Source organism: Harmonia axyridis, chromosome X (genome assembly GCF_914767665.1).
Source record: "Harmonia axyridis chromosome X, icHarAxyr1.1, whole genome shotgun sequence".
In the NCBI taxonomy this organism is placed as follows: domain Eukaryota; kingdom Metazoa; phylum Arthropoda; class Insecta; order Coleoptera; family Coccinellidae; genus Harmonia; species Harmonia axyridis.
In genome coordinates this window covers 33,549,788-33,554,787 of record NC_059508.1, presented here as the reverse complement: position 1 = coordinate 33,554,787, position 5,000 = coordinate 33,549,788, and the positions used below count along the sequence as shown (strand labels likewise).

Here is a 5,000-nt window from a genome sequence, read left to right as displayed (position 1 = left end):
TAGAAACAATCCCTCGCCAAGGCGTCCATATATAATACGAACCCCCGGCTATCAACTAATTTCTTATACACATTCCATCTCGACCCTTCGCTATACATGTGAATATAACGACACGGTGATTCGAGATTCAACAATATTTGTCGCTCGGAACGAATTGAGTGGTTGCAAATTTTTTGTGAACATAACCCGCAACGGGCAGAGGATCACGATTTTAAGGTTGGTCGCTTAAAGGCCATTCGACTACAAAGAGACGAAGCGGACCGCGACCTCGCTGCATGAGGTTGACGAAAGCGACCCAAGATGCGAAAGCCGAAACCAACACACCTTGCCAGTACCCAAACGCCGAGGTCGGATTCGGGTCTACCACTTACCAACTGAATATCATCCTAAAAAGAACTCCAAACAGTCTAGGACAGGACCCATTCTCCACCCCTTCTATATATGTCAGGAGAACCCCGGATTCCCCTCCAGACACGATTTAGCAAACTTTTCCCGATCGATCCGACCCACCGAGGCCGTTTCGACCGTTCGCCGCGCCTACTAGAGCTGATTTCTTCGGACTCCGATCAGAAAATCCGCCGATGCATGTCGTTAACACCTAGTCCGCCTCGTCCGATCGATCGAGGCCGTTTCGACCGTTCGCCGCGCCTACTAGAGCTGATTTCTTCGGACTCCGATCAGAAAATCCGCCGATGCATGTCGTTAACACCTAGTCCGCCTCGTCCGATCGATCTAGGCCGTCTCGATCCACCCATCGCGCATCGAAAGTCGCATCTCTCGAACTCCGATCCGGAAATCGGCCGATGCATCACGTTAACTATTTCTTATATATCTAATATAATATACATCGAGACGGTAAGAATTCTTTTAATCGAAGATATACATATACTTCTCATCAATATCCAAAAGCTTATCGAAAAATAAATTACTCAACTTTTACGTGAAGAATCGTTCACCCAAACCTTATCCCCTATATATGTCAGGAGAACCCAAGGTTCCCCTCCAGACACGATTTAGCAAACTTTTCCCGATCGATCCGACCCACCGAGGCCGTCTCGACCGTCCGCTGCGCCTACTAGGGCCGATTTCTTCGGACTCCGATCAGAAAATATACCGATGCATGTCGTTAACACCTAGTCCGCCTCGTCCGATCTATCTAAACAGTCTCGACGCACCCAACACTCTTTCAAAGTCGGATTACTCGGACTCAATCTGAAAATGGACCGATGCATGACGTCAACACTTAGCCCGCCTCGTCTGATCGATCTAAGCCATCTCGACCCACCCAACACGCCTTCCAAGTCGGATCACTCGGACTTCGATCTGAAAATCTCCGGACTCATTTTTATGAATATCCCCAGTCAGTAAGAACGTTATTTCGCCAATATATACCAACAATAAACCATATTCCAATAGCTGAACCAAAAATATAATTCCCGATCCAAACGTTCTGCATCGCCCAACGCGACCACCTTCCCTATATATGTCAGGAGAGCACAGGGTTCCCCTCCAGACAACACTTACGCTCTATCCCCGACTCTCGGTCGATCGATAGGCCAGGTCAGCGGTGTCTGTTTCGGCCGAAGCTCGGACTTTGGTCAAAATGTTCCGATACAAAATTTGAACCAAGATAGATACAGATATGATTCCTTCTTAAATATACGTTGATTATCGAACAGAATATGGTAAATATTTTGCGATGACCGAGGATTTCATGAATTTTTTTTTTTTTCGAAAAAATTTTCTGTTATCGGAATTTCCTCAAATTTCATTTGGTTGCCTACTAATGCATATTAAAAACGATAATCAACAATCAGAATCATTATTTATCATTTATTTCAATTTTTATAATGAAAAACGTTCACGTCCTTTCGCGCCTCTCGATCGTCGTTTACGTGATGCATCGGTCAGCCCTAGTTTACGTGGTGCATCGGTAAGATCGAGTTCACGTTCTGCATCGGTAAGATCCAGTTCACGTGGTGCATCGGTAAGATCGAGATTACGTGGTGCATCGGTAAGATCGAGTTTACGTGGTGCATCGGTAAGATCCAATTCACGTTCTGCATCGGTAAGATCCAGTTCACGTGGTGCATCGGTAAGATCCAATTCACGTTCTGCATCGGTGTGATCTAGTTTACGTTGTGCATCGGTAAGATCGAGATTACGTGAAGCATCGGTATGATCGAGTTTACGTTCTGCATCGGTCTGGACTTAGAGATATATTTTCGACGTGAAAATGTTCCGATACAACTTTTGAACCAGGATAGTTAGAGAGATGATTTTTTCTGGGATGTACGTTGATTGGGGAATGGATTGTGGAAAATAACTTGCCATGACCGAGGTGTTCTCGAATTTTTTTTTTTTTTCGAAAAAAATTTTCTGATTTTGGATTTTACTCAAATTTGATTTCGTTGCCTTCTAATGTGTTCTAAAAGAGTAAATCAGTAATCAGAATCGAAAAATATTTTTCGGATTTTTTTTTTTTTGAAAAAAAATTTTCTGATTTTGGAATTTCCTCAAATTTGATTTGGTTGCCTTCTAATGTGTTTTTAAAGCGTAAATCAGTAATCAGAATCAATATTCATTGTCGACTTTAATTTTTATAAGGAAAAATGTTCACGTCCTTAAACGCCTCCCCATCATTAGCCCGAGTCCAAGTCGATGTCAGTCCCGAGCGGACGGTGTCAGATACTACCTATCGCCCCGGTCTGGACTTGGCGAGGTATTTCGACGTGAAATGTTCCGATACAACTTTTGAACCAGGATAGTTAGAGAGATGATTTCTTCTATGTTGTACGTTGATTGTGGAATGGATTGTGGGAAATAACTTGCCATGACCCAGGTGTTCTTGAATTTTTTTTTTTTTCGAAAAAAATTTTCTGATCTTGAAATTTCCTCAAATCTGATTGCGTTGCCTTCTAATGTGTTCTAAAAGAGTAAATCAGTAATCAGAATCAATATTCATTGTCGACTTTAATTTTTATAAGGAAAAATGTTCACGTCCTTAAACGCCTCTCCATCGTTACCCCGACTCCAAGACGATGTTAGACCGGAGCGGACGGTGTCAGATGCGACCGATCTCCCCGGTCTGGACTTAGCGAGATATTCCGACGTGAAATGTTCCGATACAAAAATTTAACTGTGATAGTTAGAGAGATGGTTCCTTTTGTGATGTACGTTGATTGTGTAATAGAATATGGAAATAAACTTGAGATGACCGAGGTCTTCTGGGATTTTTTTTTTTTTTTGAAAAATATTTTTCGATTTCGGAAATCCCTCAAATTTCATTGAGATATGTCCTAATGTGTTCTTAAAGCTTAAATCAACAATCAGAATTAATATCCAAAAGTTATTTCATTTTTTATGAGGAAAAACGTTCACGTCCTTTCCGCTCCCAAAAAGTGAGATATCATAGAAAATATCGCAATATATGTTGTTTACGGCCATACCACGCTGAAATTGCCAGTTCTCGTCAGAACACTGAAGCCAAGCAGCGTCGGGCGCGGTTAGTACTTGGATGGGTGACCGCTTGGGAACACCGCGTGCTGTAAGCTTTTTTTTTACGTTCTGCATCGGTCTGCCGAGATAACGTGGTGCATCGGTATGATCGAGTTTACGTTCTGCATCGGTAAGATCGAGATTACGTGATGCATCGGTAAGATTGAGATTACGTGGTGCATCGGTAAGATCGAGATTACGTGGTGCATCGGTAAGATCGAGTTTACGTGGTGCATCGGTAAGATCCAATTCACGTTCTGCATCGGTAAGATCCAGTTCACGTGGTGCATCGGTGAGATTGAGATTACGTGGTGCATCGGTAAGATCGAGTTTACGTGGTGCATCGGTAAGATCCAATTCACGTTCTGCATCGGTAAGATCCAGTTCACGTGGTGCATCGGTAAGATTGAGATTACGTGGTGCATCGGTAAGATCGAGTTTACGTGGTGCATCGGTAAGATCCAATTCACGTTCTGCATCGGTAAGATCCAGTTCACGTGGTGCATCGGTAAGATTGAGATTACGTGGTGCATCGGTAAGATCGAGTTTACGTGGTGCATCGGTAAGATCCAATTCACGTTCTGCATCGGTAAGATCCAGTTCACGTGGTGCATCGGTAAGATGGAGATTACGTGGTGCATCGGTAAGATCGAGATTACGTGGTGCATCGGTAAGATCTACTTTACGTTCTGCATCGGTCTGCCCTTGTTTACGTGGTGCATCGGTAAGATCGAGATTACGTGAAGCATCGGTATGATCGAGTTTACGTTCTGCATCGGTCTGCCCGATATTACGTGGTGCATCGGTTCAGCCCTAGTTTACGTTGTGCATCGGTCTGGACTTAGAGATATATTTTCGACGTGAAAATGTTCCGATACAACTTTTGAACCAGGATAGTTAGAGAGATGATTTTTTCTGTGATGTACGTCGATTGGGGAATGGATTGTGGAAAATAACTTGCCATGACCGAGGTGTCCTCGAATTTTTTTTTTTTTCGAAAAAAATTTTCTGATTGTGGAATTTTCTCAAATTTGATTTGGTTGCCTCCTAATGTGTTCTAAAAGAGTAAATCAGTAATCGGAATCGAAAAATATTTTTCGGATTTTTTTTTTTTTCGAAAAAAATTTTCTGATCGTGGAATTTCCTCAAATTCGATTTGGTTGCCTTCTAATGTGTTTTTAAAGCGTAAATCAGTAATCAGAATCAATATTCATTGTCGACTTTAATTTTTATAAGGAAAAATGTTCACGTCCTTAAACGCCTCCCCATCATCAGCCCGAGTCCAAGTCGATGTCAGTCCCGAGCGGACGGTGTCAGATACTACCTATCGCCGAGGTCTGGACTTGGCGAGATATTACGACGTGAAATGTTCCGATACAACTTTTGAACCAGGATAGTTAGAGAGATGATTTCTTCTATGTTGTACGTTGATTGTGGAATGAAATACGGAAAATAACTCGCCATGACCGAGGTGATTACGATTTTTTTTTTTTTTTCGAAAA

General features: G+C 42.5%; 1 non-coding gene across 1 annotated transcript; it reads left to right on the top strand.

The window, feature by feature from the left end:
* Positions 1–3,435: 3,435 nt before the first annotated feature.
* On the top strand, positions 3,436–3,554 carry LOC123687873. Its single transcript, XR_006749578.1, has one exon. It is a non-coding gene; the product is annotated as a 5S ribosomal RNA (ribosomal RNA).
* Positions 3,555–5,000: the final 1,446 nt, after the last annotated feature.